Raw genomic sequence first — 16758 nt, 5'->3', positions numbered from 1 at the left:
ATCACCACCACCACTACCACAACCAACACCACCAACACCACCACCACCATCATCACCACCACCACAATTTCACCCTTTCATCCCACTACCAAAACCACCAATCGGGTCCCGATAGCTCAGTTGGTAGAGCACTCGCTTCACACTCAAAGAGCCCGGGTGCAGACGAGACTTTTTTTCCAGAACCCCCCCCCCCCCCCCCCCCCCCTTGTACACTGTAGCTGGGTCTGTTAGATGGCCGAATGTAATATGCTATAGACTTACGTCCTGTCCAAAGGGTAGCAAGCAATTGCTATTGTCTATTTCACGCTATAGTAACCGGAATAAACTTCGGTTCCATGGGCTTATTGACTTTGAAGGACTACCTTTTTTAATCACCACCAAACCCCTTTGGTTTGTGGTCCAATTATATGGCAATCAGATTCAGACCGGATTATCCCTGGTTCGAGCCTCGTTCTGTCGAAAATAAAAATCAATATCGCCTTACAAGCTTTATGTCTGGTTCTATATTATATTAAGCGTTGCTTTTGGCTTGATACCCCTTGCAAAGCGCTTTGAGCAAGTTTAGTAGATATTGCTATATATAAAAATTCTCAATTAAACAGGGCTTTCTTTCTTTTTTTTTTCTTTTTCTAAACAGCACAATCATTACCAGTAAAGACAAAATACACTACCACCTCACCAATAATAGCATCAGAACCGCCACCACAATAATCATCAACAAAATCAACACAACCACACCACCAATAACAGCATCACCACCGCCACCACCACAAACAACACAGTAATACCATCATCATCATCATCATCATCATCATCATCATCATCATCATCATCATCATCATCATCGTCGTCGTCGTCGTCATCATCATCATCATCATCATCATCATCTTCTTCTTCTTCCTTATCAACCACCACCACAAACAAAATCAACACAACAATTCCACCAACACCACCACCAACACATGCATCACCAACAAAATTAATGCAAGCACTCCACCAATAACAAAATCACGACCACCACAAACACAACCACCACCACCACCATCCACATCACCACCACCACCACCACCACCAACACACCACCACAAACATCACCAACAAAATCAATCCAACAACTCCACCACCACCACCACCACCATCCACACCACCACCACCATCCACACCAACACCACCACCACTACCACCACCATCCACACCATCCACACCACCACCACCACCAGCACCACCTTCCGACGTTAACTGATCACCAATTCGTTTGAACTAAGCGATGACGTCTGGTGACGCGTGAGCGGTGAGGCCAGAGACACGGCCTATGGGTGAGCGGAAGCGACGGCGAGGAAGAAAGGGTAAACGCACGTATTCTTGTCGACTTGTTGCTTTTGTCAGCTTGTTTTTGTCCCAGTAACGAATCAGTGATTGCCAAAGTCAACTGATCTGTACAAACCGATCTGCATAAGGAACATTTATAAACACTCAATCTGTCTTCCTGTGTTGTGCGGCTTTCTATATGGGTTAATATTGACTGGAATTTGGAAACTAATTCATTTTGGCAATGTAAGTATTAACAAATAATATATTTCGTAATTCCCAAAATCTGGAAGTGCCTTAATGAGTCAAAAAATGTATATAGTAAAATAAAGAGAGTAAATATGACCCTTTAAACTTTAAGTTATGTTTTATCATTTATAAGAGTCATTTTAACTCCCTTTATTTTACTATACAAATAATCTATTATCGTTTGTATCTTTATTATTCTTGTAAACAACACGATTCAACACAATTTTAGTGTAGTTGTAAAGACTACCAAAAACAACAAGCTACACTGAAAGAAAAGAAAATGAAATGAAAATGAAACAAATATTGATTCATAATGAAAGTAACATTTTGATATTTCCTTTCTAAACAAATATGTGCAATCAAACACTCTTAAAATATTATTTTTTTTATCAAATCAAATTATTTCCCCTCCAAAAAAAAACCCAACCAAAGACCCTCGCCCGCTCCGCTTAAAAAAATAAACGAAACAAAAAAAAAAAAACAAAAAAAAAACAACCAAAAACTCAAATGAACCCCTCCATTAAAAAAAAACACAAACAAAACAAAACAAAAAACAAACAAACAGAAAAAAAGAACAAAAAAGAACAAAGATAAAACAAAACAAACACATAAAAAAGTACATATAAAAACAAAAAACAAAAACAAAACAAACACATAAAAAAGTACATATAAAAACAAAAAACAAAAACAAAACAAAAACATAAATAAAAAAAAAGAAGAAAAACTCCCAAAATACAAACAAAAAATAATAAAAACAAAATTTTGACAGTATTGGCGTTAGGGATCTTAGTAAAGACTCGACTAAAAGTTGTTTAAAAAGATAAAATTTTAGTATAAAAAATAAATACCATCCGATGAACAGTGGTATTGTAAATACTGCCATACTCTGGAAAAATACATATTTAAAAATTTGGCCATAAAACTCGTCCTCCAAATATCGATCGATTTAAATGACTCTCATCTTGGCAAAAACTCTCAAACCCGGGACTTCCACGCGCAACAAGTTTATTTCTGACAAAATTGTATAGGGGTCTTAACCAGTTAATTGTCCTACTCTGGAAAGACAGGAAGTCCCAGGTATGAGAGTTTTTTTGCCAAAAAGAGTGTCATTTAAATGGATCGATCTTTCAAGGACGAGTTTTCTGGCCAAATTTTTAAATACACGTTTTTCCCAGAATAATGAAAATGTTGCTGCTTGAAGCTCAAAGGAAAAAATAACGATAAATATTGAATTGTAAGCTTCAATTTGCCGAAGACAGATACTGTTGACGTTTCGGATTTACCCTTTATCAACAAACCAGAATGAATGAAATACTACAGACAATGTCATTCGTCTGTAGTGTTTCATTAATTCATCCTGTTTTGTTGATGAAGGGGAAACCCGAAACGTCCACTGTATCTGGCTTCTTCTATTAAATCCAGAGTACGACAGCTTACTGGTCAGAGGACTGTACGTGGTGGATCAGGAGAAATAAACTCCACAAAGCGCCAAGAACATGGCAATCAATCTCGAAATAAAGTGTGTTGTATTCAGGAATAAGGAGAATTTATTTTTTTCAAGCCAAGTTGACAAGGAACGTAAAAATATCAAAGTGATACGAAGCTGCTAGAAGCTGTTGACTGTAAAAAGTAATAAACAAACATGAATAGAACAGCTTCAAAAAAGATTTAAAAAAAAAACAAAAAAACAAAAAAAAACAACAACAAAAAAACAAAAACAAAAAAAAACAACAAAAAAAACAAACAAACAAAAAAAAAAAGAAAACAAAGAAAAAAACAAACAAACAACAAAATACCAAACACGGAACGTTTCAGTCTCAAAACCCTTCTTCAGCCAACAACAACAACAACAACAACAACAACAACAACAACAACATCAACAACAGTAACAACAACAACAACAACAACAGTAACAACAACAACAGTAACAACAACAACAACAACAGCAACAACAACAACAGCAACAACAACAACAACAAATATTAGAGACTTAAATACATTACTTAAAAACCCAGATATACGGCAGATAAATAAAATATTAAGCACGCCTTTGATATTTCGTTCTTTTATGAAGTTGTTCTATTCATTTGTATTTATTACTTTTTACAGTCCACAGCTTTTAGCAGCTTTGTGTCACTTCGTCAAAATACATGTAAACATTTGGGCCAAAAATCTTTTACTTACTTTATATATCCTTTCTTTAAAAAATATAGCATTGTGGAGAACACTGTGCTTATTTGAGTCAATAAAAAAATTGATACGGCGCACAACTCTACTGAAAGATTTGAAAATTAGAAATGTATTTTTTACAGATAGATAAACAGATAACTTGATTTCCTTTTATAATTTAAAGTCAGTTTGAAAGTTCGTTGAGTCAAACAGATAATATCATAAAATATGTACCGACGACACTTGGCTCCTAAAATCAACTAATTTTGACACTGTAAAAAGTTGTCAATTTGCGTCATCTATTTATGACATCAAGTATTATTATTACTTCCGTTGTGTTGTTAATTTAGCGGTGATCAGTTTTGTTATGATATGTTTGTGCGTGTGTGTGTGTGTATGTTTGTGTGTGTGTTGTGTGTGGTGTATACATGTGTGTGTGTTGGCATTTTTCAGCAAATCGTGGCATTCATTGTGATATTCACTTGATCACATGCAGAAGGTATTTCAGTCGCCATTTTGATTCTTTTTTTACTATTAAAGTTAGCTCGAGAGGTTAGTCATAAGTGTTAGTAAAGGTGCTAGGGTGTTTGTTTTTCCATAAGTTAAGTAAAGGGGAGACATTCCGAAAGCTCCTACATCCCCAGCATTCTTTAAATTTGAATTTTCACCTTTGATCTTTTGTCAGCACGGTGGTAGAACAGCACATTCAACGTTCAAAATTCCAATTCCAATAACGGATAACAGCACCTGTAGCATCAGTCGCCAATCAGACACAGCTAAGTTATGAGTTCTCTCATAATTTGGGATGAAGCACATGTGATGGATAGGCGTGTGTTTGAATGTGTGAGCAGGACATTTTGTGACATAACAGGCAGTTCAAAACCTTTTGGGGGCAAAGTGGTTGTACTTGGATGGGATTTTCGGGAAATTCTACCTGTTGTTAACAAAGGAAGTGAAGCCGATATATTAAGTGTCACACTTAACAAGTCAATTATTTGGAATTTTGTCACCATTTTTCACATGAACAAGAGCATGAGGGTTACTGATGACAATAACTGTTTTGCAAATTGGCTTCTCCGCATCGGAAATGGTACAAAGCCGGTTTTCAGCGAAATAGGAAAGTATTCTGTTAAATTACCTACAGCGCTATGCCTTCCTGAAAATGACCCAGAATGCTTGATAAATGCTGTATACAATGATTTGAATCTGAACTTTGCGGATGAACGTTATCTATCAGAGAGAGCAATTTTGACTACAACCCATGAAAATGTTGACAAATAAATGCAGCCGTTCTGTCCAGGTTGATCTCATCAACTGAACAAATTTACCTCAGTGCTGATTCCATTCAAAGTGATTCTGACATCAACTTATACCCGATTGAATTCTTGAACGAACTTACACCTCCCGGACTTCCTCCACATGCATTACATTTGAAAGCCAACACGTCAGTCATGCTGCTTAGAAATATAAATCCTAAATCAGGCCTCCTAAATGGCACCCGTTTGTTAATAATTAAATTAGGTTCAAAAGTATTAGAAGCCAAGATAATTACCGGTAGTAGAGCTGGCGACATAGTGTTTATCCCTAGAATCAATCTGACGACAACAACTGATTCAGGTTTACCATTTATTATAAATAGAAGACAGTTTCCGGTAAAATTGTCATATGCAATGACAATTAACAAGTCTCAGGGGCAGACATTAAGCAAGGTGGGGATTTTCTTACCACAACCGGTATTCACACACGGACAACTGTATGTTGCTGTGTCACGGGTCAGAGGCTATAGTGGCTTACACTTCATGTTGGGCCACACAGAAAAATCAACCGAAGATATACCAAATTACACAGACGTTGTTTACCAATCTGCCCTCATTAAATGATGGTGAGTACAGTATCGAATGAAAATAGTTCTTTCCCCGCGAAATTGCGGGCTTGTTACTAGTATATAAAATATAAATTGTCACTCACATTATATGGCCGAGTTTTTGTGAGCTTCTTGAATAGCAAATCGTAATTTTGTGCAACATTCATGACTTGATGTAAAGTTGATCTGCTTATGACCTCAAGGAATCTAGAAAGGGGCTCAAGATAGTTAATACTTTTACAAACCACTTTTTTTTGTCGTGGAGATGCGTGGGATTGTGGAGCATCCCTCTCATGGCCAGGCGTAGGTGCCGTGATAATCGTGTCGTGGGATCGACTCCCAATTGCAGCAAAAGTTTAAAAAAAATTCTCTATTGTCTTCTGGCTCTTTTGCTTTTTACTTTATGTCCTGATATATGTGACCATTCGCCTCAAAACGGTTTTATGTCGGGTTGGTTAAAATGTTGAAAGTTGAATTAATAGCCATACATATCAGACTTGTGTTGAGTTTGTATGTTTTATTGAAGAGAATGGTTACCATATTTTAAGTTGCTAATGCCAACAAGTTATATTTTTGACCAGTTTAACATTTAATTCGTCTTTTAAGCATTTGGTTCGTTCCGCCATAATACCGTTTTGAGACGATGGGTCAAATATTAAAGGATGCCTCATACAATTCGACCTCATCTCGTACATTAATTTATACTTTAAAAAAACAATAAAAGACTGGAGCATTTATATAGTGCAACATCCACTAAACGTGCTCAAAGCGCTTTACAAGGGATCCCTGACCATCAGCAACACTTAACATATAGAACGGGACATGAGGCCTGTAAGACGATATTGCAATTTTTATCGGACAGAGACAACACTGTTAACGGCCAGGCACTCATTTTAACCCTGAATACGGTGAGAGAATGTTAGTAAAGAGTTTTTTCCCCCAAGGATCAACTATGCGCCGAGCGAGGCTCGAATCCAGGACCATCCGATTCTAAAGCAAAGTGTCATACCACTAGACCACATAGCCGCACCTTTATTGCAGTTCCTCAGACAATGTCTTACTCCATATCATGACCTTGACGATGACTGGTCGTTGAGGGCAAGGTGACTATGCTGTCGTACTCTGGAAAAACCCATTAAAAAAAATTTGGCCAGAAAACTCGTCCTTCAAATATCGATCGATTAAATTAATGACCCTCATCTTTCCAGATCACGGCAGTTAAATGGTTTATCAAAGTTTTATATAATATGCGCTTGGCTAAGAAGCAGACAACATTGCCATCCGGAAGTGTAACCGACAATCACACAAAACTATGTGTAACCTTGATTAATACAGTTTAGTGAGAATTACTCACTAAAAACGCGGATGGCAAAAAGCAATAACAAAGGCCTGAATAACGTCATATTCGATCTATCTATAAAAGTTCATGGTTACACATTGTTTTGTGTGTTGGTCCGTTACAGTTCCGGGTGGCAATGTTGTAAGTTTGTTAGCCAAGCGCATACTATCAAGAGATGGAAAAAAATTGAAGTCACTCAGCAACTCGTTATTGTTTTTAGACGACCACCTTTATAAGCAATCTCTCACTGAATTCTATCAATCACAGACTTTAAGGTTATACATAGTTTTGTGTGTTTATACGTCATATCCGGCGAGCGGATGTTATGAGTTTCTTAACTGAAAGCATAGCATCAATAAACTATGCTAATTTCATTTGAGACTGTTGGATTGTTCTCTAGTTTATGGGCCAGACAATTAATTCTTACTTTGGTGTCACTTAGGCCACCGCAGGGAATTCTTTTCATACAATATTATATCGTTCGTATTCGTGATGAATTATTTTTCTCTGTTTGTTTGTTAGGGTTTTACGGCACTTGCAACACATTAAGGTCATATCAGCACTAGTCAAAAGGAAGAAAAAGTGATAGTTAAAAGTTTTAGAATTATAATTAAAGCACTCAATAAAAGGTAAGACAAAGGGGAATTGGTCCAAATAGGAAACAGGTGTAGATTCCAAGAGTAGACTATCAATGTACTTAGTTTGAGATCACCTAAAAGTCTCATCCAGACACAAGCACAGGTCCCCACTAAGAGTAATATCGTCAAGTGTTTACAAATCATATATGTGACCCATCGTCTCAAAACGGTATTATGTCGGAACGAACCAAATGCTTAAAATACGAATTAAATGTTAAACTGGTCAAAAATATAACTTGTGGGCATTAGCAACCTAGAATATGGTATCCATTCTCTTCAATAAAACATACAAACTCAACACAAGTCTGATATTTCTGGTTATTAATTCAACTTTCAACATTTTAACCAACCCGACATAATACCGTTTTGAGGCGAATAGTCACATATTATATGGAAACAAATCATAATACAGGCAGAAGCTTTACGAGACAAAAATATCATCTCCCAAAACTCTAACTATACATTTGACTGAAAAAGCAATCTCATTCGACTGCACCCGGGATCAATCTCGATCGCTTTGCGTGGAAAGTTAGTGCTCTACCAACTGAGTTATCGAGACTCCCGTCGGTTGTTAGAATTAAAATGAAAATGATGATGATAATAAAATAATAATAATAATAATAATAAATAATAATAATAATAATAATAATAATAATAATAATAATAATGATAATAATAATAATGATAATAATAATAATAATAATAATAATAATGATAAATAATAATAATAATAATAATAATAATATAATAATAATAATAATAATAATAATGATAATAATAATAATAACAACAACAACGACAATAATAATAATGATGATAATAACAATAATAATAATAATAATAATAATAATAATAATAATAATAATATATGATGATAATAATAATAATAATAATAATAATAATAATAATAATAATAATAATAATAATAATAATGATGATGATGATGATAATAATAATAATAATAATAATAATAATAATAATAATAATAATAATAATAATAATAATAATAATATGATGATGATGATGAATAATAAATAATAATAATAATAATAATAATAATAATAATAATAATAATAATAATAATAACAATAATAATAATAATAATAATAATAATAACAACAACAATAATAATAATAATGATAATAACAATAATAATAATACCACCATTATCACCAGCACCGTTAAAGCCACCACAACATCAAAAACATCATAATCATCATCATCATCATCATCATCATCATCATCATCATCATCATCATCATCATCATCATCATCATCATCATCATCACCACCACCACCATCATCATCATCATCATTATATACGTGCGTGCAAAGCATAACTTACGAGTATTCAGTACCAGAACACTTCGCCTGTTATCTAGCATAACTCCCATACTATCCTAGAATACTTTCGACAACACCCCGTAAGCTCCCGTGCACCATGTCTATAAATCAGACTTTCCATTCTATCGATTCGTATTTTTGCTTTTGCCACCGTGTCAGTAACACTGAAGAAAATATAACATCTAAATCAGTTTGCACATTTTTATTATTGCACTAAAGATTGTATAGATCGACCAAAAATAACAAGTTAACCCCCTCCTTATCATCTAAAAAAAAAATTGAGCTTTATATAGCGTAATATACACTAAATGTGCTCAAAGCGCTTTACAAGGGGTCCCTGGTCAACAGCAACATTTAACTTGTAGGACAAGACATGACGCCTGTTAGGCGATATTACAATTTTTCGGACACAGACAACGCTGTTAACGGCCAGGTACTCATTTTACACCCGAGTACGATGAGAGAATTTGAGTAAAGAGTCTTTTCCAAGGACTCAACTATGCGCCGAGCGCGAGGCTCGAACCCAGGACCTTCCGATTCGAAAGCGAGTGTCATACCACTAGACCACATAGCCACACAAGGGGTAAACTACAGGAAAACCGTCACATTTGTTACGACACAATGAATATTTTTGTTAATCAGATTTGTTTTGTACATCTCAATAATGTACGAAAATTCTTTGTTTTATTAAGTTTGTTAAGCTACACAAAAATGTGCTTATCTAGTAGAATGAATTTAACTCTCTCCTTACCAGCCATTTTCAGGATTTTCCCCAAAACTTCACACCCAACTAACCCAAAAATAGTTTTTTTTATCACTCAAACACAATAGCAGTAAGTTCTAGCGATAAATAATTTCTTTAGCAAAACACGCTCTTCAACAAACAACTCGTTTTCTTTAAATTTATTGACGCACAAAAGAAATTTGAATAAGTTAGATGTTGGTTGTATCGTAACGAATGTGACGATTTTCCTATAGTTGGTAAGGAGAGGGTGAAGTGTAAAAATCCAAGTTCTGTTTTGGGTAGGTTATATATAATATGGAAACAAATCATAATACAGAGAGAAGCTTTACGTGACACAAATATCATCTCCCAAAACTCTAACTATACATTTGACTGACAAAGCAATCTCATTCCAAGGGGTTGGGGGGGGGGGGGGGGGGGGGGGGGGGGGGGGGGGGGGGGGGGGGGGGGGAGGGGGCAGTAAAAATTTCGACTGCAACCGGGATCAATCTCGATCGCTTTGCGTGGAAAGTTAGTGCTCTACCAACTGAGTTATCGAGACTCCCGTCGGTTGTTGGAATTAATATGAAAATGATGATGATAATAATAATAATAATAATAATAATAATAATAATAATAATAATAATAATAATAATAATAATAATAATAATAATAATAATAATAATAATAATAAGGGTAATAAGTCTTGAAAAATCATGAAAATGGTCGGTAAGGATAGAATTAACTGTAGTACCGTTAATAAACACGTGTTAAAAAATTTAGCCAGAAAACTCGTCCTTCAAATGTCAACCGATTTAAATGACCCTCATCTTGGCAAAAACGCTCAAACATGGGACCTCCGAGGTCCCAGGTTTGAGAGTTTTGGCTAAGATTGGGGGTCATTTAAATCGATTGATATTTGAAAATTTAGTTTTCTGGCCAAATTTTCAATACGTGTTTTTCCAGAGTACGCCATTTAATTGGGTGTGTAATGATCATAATCAACGTGCACTTATTCACAGGTCTGATAACCCAATTTATTTATGGGCTCATTGTTGTAATGGAAATTTTTAAAAATGACGTGACGCAAAATATTGTCCATCACAACAAAGTTAAACTAGGCCCATAAATGGGTTCCGATGTCAGACCTGCATATATGTAAACGTCGACCATAATCATCTATAGATAGTTCGAAGATGACGTCAATCAGGTCTTTGTTATTGTTTTTTGCCATCTGCGTTTATGAGTAATGCTCACTGAACTGTATTAACCCGACTATAAACGTTTACAGTTTTGTGTGTTGGTCCGTTATACTTCCGGATTGCAATGTTATGAGCTTCTTAGCCAAGCGCATACTATCTATACAAATAATACAAGACACAAAACGATGTGCAATCTTGAACGTTTATAGTCTGGATAATACAGTTTAGTTAGAATTACTCATAAACGCTGATGGCAAAAAACAATAACAAAGACCTGAGTGACGTCAACTTCATACTATCTATAATTTATGTGTAGCTATTGGTCAAGCGTTGGAGGTCCCGATAGCTCAGTTGTTAGAGCACTCCCTTCACACGTAAGGGATGAAAAACAATCCCGGGTGCAGTCGAGATTTTTTTGGACCTCCCCCCCCCCCCCCCTCCATGTCCACCCAGCAGTGAATGGGTAACTGAGTCTGTTAGATTTGGCGGAAAGTACTTTGCGATAGACTAGCATCCTATCGAATGATAGCAAGAATTTGCTATTGTCCGTTTCACGCTATATATAGGGTCAGCGTGGCTCAGCGGTACGGTCTTTGCTTCGTACCCGAAAGGTACAGAGTTCTATCACCGCCGCTACGCTGTGTGGCCTTGAGCAAGTCACCTCGCCCTAGCTCAATTTGCGACGCTGTACTTTGGCTAACGCCTGGGTTATTCCAGTCTTTCCTTGGAATAGACCCTAGAGACAAATTTCCCCTATGGGATGAACTTCTGATTAGACATTATGTATGCAGAAGAGCTGGGTAAATAGAGGAAGAAGACGAACAAAAAACCCACAAAAAAAAAACAAAACAAAACAAAAAAAAAAACAAAAAAAAAATAAAAAAATAAAACAAACAAAAAACAAAAACAAACATCAAAAACAACAACAAAATCCCCCGAACACCGAATGAATTTTGGAAGATACCGTGATACTAAGCTGTTAGAAACTAAAATGTGACCCATCGTCTCAAAACGGGTATTATGTCGGAACGATCCAGATGCTTAAAAGCCGGAGTAAATGTTAAACTGGTCAAAAATATAAATTGTTGGCATTGGCACCTTCAAATATGGTATCCATTCTTCCCAATAAAACATACAAACTCAACACGTCTGATATTTCTGGTTATAAATTCAATTTTCAACATTTTTACCAACCCGACATAATACTGTTTTGAGGCGAAGGGTCACAAATTAAAGATACTTCCGGTTGACAATGTTGTGAGCTTTTTAGCCAAGCGCATAATATCTATATTGCATTTATTTATATTTACGAACATGACTTATTGCCGGTCGCCTCCTAATCTTCGGACTGGGACGCTTTGACAGCTTCCCTGATTTGTTGAGTGAGTTCATTCCACTGATGACGGACGGTCTGCTACGATGGATCTCATGTGTTCTAAATCCTTTTCGCATCGTAGTTCTTGTGTGTCATCGAGGCACTTGAGGTCTTTATTTATCGTAGTATCTATATGCTTGTTGTGGGTCTGTCTGCTTTGTGTTTGCTATGTCAGCTTGGTGTAAAGAAAAACGCCATTGCCTTATTAGCCGGAATATTTCTGTCTCTCCTTAAGATATGTCCAAATAGTCTCCATCTGCTTTCCAAAATTGGAATCAATAGCGGTGGTCCTTATTAGCCGGAATATTTCTGTCTCTCCTTAAGATATGTCCAAATAGTCTCCATCTGCTTTCCAAAATTGGAATCAATAGCGGTGGTTTCTTCGCGTTTTATGTACAGCGATTTGTTACTTATTTTGGTTGTAAAGTGGATATTTAGAATTCTCCTGAGCTGTTTCCGATGGAAGGCATCTAGTTTATCTTCTTTGCTTCTTGTAGGTGTGCATGCTCCACTGTTGTAAATAACTACTGATTTAACAAGGCTCTTGCATAGCTTTTTTTTTGTGATCCTTTCAGTTTGTTGTTTCTCGTGCGGCTATGTGGTCTAGTGGTATGACACTCGCTTTCGGATCGGAAGGTTCTGGGTTCGAGCCTCAAGCTCGGCACATAGTTGAGTCCTTGGAAAAGGCTCTTTACTCACATTCTCTCACCGTACTCAGGTGTAAAATGAGTACCTGGCCGTTAACAGCGTTGTCTTTGTCCGAAAAATTGTAATATCGCCTAACAGGCGTCATGTCCCGTCCCACATGTTAAATGTTGCTGTTTACCAGGGACCCCTTGTAAAGCGCTTTGAGCACATTAAGTGGATATTGCGCTTAATAAAGCTCACTATTTACGCGTATCAGCTTATTGAGCTCAGCTGCCGACAGATGTTTTCGTCTTTCTACGTCTTCTTTGTCTCCTGTTAACGACCTCACCTTTTTGTTTTTTTTTTTCCGATCTTGTTGGACGGGCTAAATCAAACATCCTATTTACATTTTTGATCGTAAGAATATTATCAAAAGTCTAGCGCTTCTTTTATGAACCTCGCGTCCGATTGTCATCTTCTATTGTATACGATGTTTATTACACTTTATCAATTCAAGGTTATTATTATTACGGAATATTCATGAGGTATTCACGTTAGTTTATTTATTCATATCAAGAAGCACTGGGATAACGATAGCTCAATTGATGGAGCACGAGTAAACAGTCTGGTTTTGAATCCGATAAGAGAAGGGTTGTTAATTTTGGCAACCTGACTTCATGACAATGTTTGGATCTGTTTGATTTGGCTCAGAGAATATTGCATATACTATAGAGTCTTGTCCACATAAATGTAGAAAACAATTGTTGCTTTTCATAAATAATAAATAACACACTTATATATTTGAGCTTTTATATAGCGCAATATCCACAAAATGTACGCAAAGCTTTGCAAGAGGTCTCTAGCCAACAGCAACATAGGACGACGGGACATGACGCCTGTTATGCGATAATACTACAATTTTTTTCGGACAGAGAAAAACGCTGTTAACGGCCGGATATTCATTTTTCACCCCACTAAGGCGAAAAAATGTAAGTAAAGAGCCTTTTCCAAGGGCCCAACTATGCGCCTCTCAGAGAGGGACTAAAACCCAGGACTTTCCAGTCCGATGGCGAGTGTCATACCACTATGAAAAAAGACAACATAGCCGCACAGAAAATAATATGAATAAATTCCAGCTTCATGGCTCTGCGTTTGGACTATATTTTATGGCTCGTGACTTGGTCAACTGCGATTGTCCTGTGTATTTATATCATACTTGACCCATCAAAGCCTGGGAAATTATAAGGATTTGATGGTGATTTGGGATGCCTTATAGGCGTCAGGGTGGATTTCTACATCATCTATTTTGGTTTAGCGGGCTGTGCCCCGCGTATTGATTAGGTTTCTATTCCTGATTGAAACGGATTTGGCACCCAAAGACGATCGTCCAGTACGGTTGTTACAGCTTTTCCCCTCGGGGCTGATGTCAAAATGGAACGAATTTTTTCCTTGTTTCCTGGCGTCTGAGTTGATGAATGACGAATGACCCCCCCAAAAAAAATATTGAGAGATTTGCATCAAAAGGATACGAGGCATAGTAAGCATAGTTTAAAGTTTAAAAACAAATTTATTCTTAATGGCATTTTATGTCGAAAAAGTGTGCGGCTATGTGGTCTTGTGGTATGACACTTGCTTTCGGATCGGTAGGTCCTGGGTTCGAGCCTCGCTCGGCACATAGTTGAGTCCTTGGAGAAGGTCTTTTACTCACATTGTCTCAGCGTACTCAGGTGTAAAATGAGTACCTGGCCGTTAACAGCTTTGTCTGTGTCCGAAAAAAAAATGTAAAGCGCTTTCAGCACTTTTTTCGATAATGCACTATATAAAAGTTACATTGAAAAAGTAAATAATTGACAACATCGTGTTCTCTGCCGTCAACCTGTTTTTAAAGTATTGAATTTATGTATTTATTGTTTTTGTTGTTGGCTGAAGAAGGATTTTGTACCCAAAACATTCCGTGTTTGATTTATTGTTTCTTTTTACTTTTTGAAGCTGTTTAATTAATTTCTGTTTACTACTTTTTTACTTTAAAAAAACATCGACTTTTAACAGGGTCAGGATATTTTACTAAGCAATGGCGTTTATAGATGGTAAAAATATAGTTATCTCCCTTTGTTTTGAGATTATTTAGCCAGACCTGCCAAGACCTACGAAAAATTCGTAGAAATACGAAATTTTGGCTTAAGCTACAGAACTGCATTCTCCTCTTTGACTCAAGAAAATCTTATTGAAAAGGAAAGTTTAGTTCCTCAGAACCTGTATTTAGAACTTGGGAGCATTTTTTGGATCATGTTGATGGTAAATTATTTATTTCTAATTCTGTTTAGAGTGGATTTTTCTTGTAAACTTGTAAACTACGAGTTTTTGAAATTTGTAGTTGGCAGCTTTGATTTAGCGTTTGAGAACGGCAGACAACATCAGTATTAATTTGTTAGGTTATCTAACCAGTTAAACTACCGTACTAAGAAAAAAAACTCGTATTCTTCTTCTTCTTCTTCGTTCCCGTCACGTCACATGGTCAGTCCGGTCTGGTGAATGAAGCCCACAGTGGTCCTGATGTCGTCCTCACTGCCGTACAGCTTCTTTGAGTATGGGGTTGGGTCAGGCCAGAAGTTCCTTCTCAACTGGTTGTACCTTGGACATTCCATTAGGACATGATGTCCATTTTCATTTTCAAGTCCGCAGTGACATTGTCCAGAGGCACCCTGTATTCAAATATTTGGCCACACACACAAACATACACACACACACACACACACACACACACAACTTGCACATACACCACCTCCACCACCACCACCACCATCACCACCACCATCACCACCACCATCACCATCACAACCACCAACACCACCACCTCCGCCACCACCAACACCACCACCACCACCACCACCACCACCACCACCACCACCACCACCCCCACCACCACCGCCACCACCACCATCACCACCATCACCAACACCACCACCACCACCAACAACAACAACAACAATAAAACAACAGAAAATAAAGCAACCCCCCCCCCTTTCCAAACAAGCCAAACAATCAAAGGTAAAAAAAAAAAAAGCAAGAAAACAAACGAAAAGACCCCAACCCCTCCCCCCCAAAAAAAAAAAAAAAAAAAAAAAAAACACAACCCAAAACAAAACAAAACAAGAAAAAAACGCCAAAAAAAAAACAAACTCAAACAACCAAACAAAAATTAAAACAAAAACAACAAACATACAAAAAACAAAAACAAAAAAAAAACAAAAAAAAAACAAACCGCCTTGGTTATTTAATTCATTGCCCTAAGTAATCAAGTGTGTATACGTCAGCGATCAGTCGTGGACCCGTGTGACCTGTCAGTGATGACGTGTAATATACATACAGTGTAATTCGCAACAAAAACAAACCAACAAAACAGAATAACTTCAACAACAACAACAACAAAAAAAAAAAAGGCCGGAAATTTATTAATTTATTGACCTATGTAATCATGTGTGAGTTTCGTCAACGATGTGGCGACTTGTGAAGATAGTGTAATATACCGTGTCATTGGATTCAATAGTCTGATGTCACGTCGCCCAGCAACGGCGACCATCGTGGTTCTAAACAAATAAAATCGGTACTTTTTATTCTTCATGCTGGCTAGAACATTCCATATGTCTTGTGATCATAATGTATTAAAGTCAAAACATGATCATATTTATAATGTTTTTTCTCCTCTGGATACAATTTTATGCTCGTCGGAGAAATATTTCATAATGGCGTCCGCCATTGTTCTGATAGTTTAGAGCCAGTTACTAAGTTACCATGCGTCATTACGAGGGAAGTGACGTTACGACTGTTGAATCGTATTCGTAACAAAAACAAACCAACAAACAAGAATAACTTCAAAAAAAAAAAAAAAGCCCTGGACATTTATTAATTTATTGACCTA

At 36.6% G+C, this 16758-nt stretch overlaps 1 protein-coding gene across 1 annotated transcript in view; it reads left to right on the top strand.

The window, feature by feature from the left end:
* Positions 1–1286: 1286 nt before the first annotated feature.
* Positions 1287–16758, top strand: part of LOC144964384 (QRFP-like peptide receptor) — a 306189-nt gene continuing 290717 nt past the window's right edge. Inside the window, exon 1 of the mRNA XM_078898567.1 lies at positions 1287–1554. The gene's annotated coding sequence lies outside the window, so the exon portion shown is untranslated. The remainder of the gene's footprint in view (positions 1555–16758) is intronic.

This window comes from Berghia stephanieae, chromosome 2, assembly GCF_034508935.2.
Source record: "Berghia stephanieae isolate SIO BIC M18660-M18661 chromosome 2, UCSD_Bste_1.3, whole genome shotgun sequence".
Taxonomy (NCBI): Eukaryota; Metazoa; Mollusca; class Gastropoda; order Nudibranchia; family Aeolidiidae; genus Berghia; species Berghia stephanieae.
This window is presented reverse-complemented; position numbering and strand designations above follow the sequence as displayed.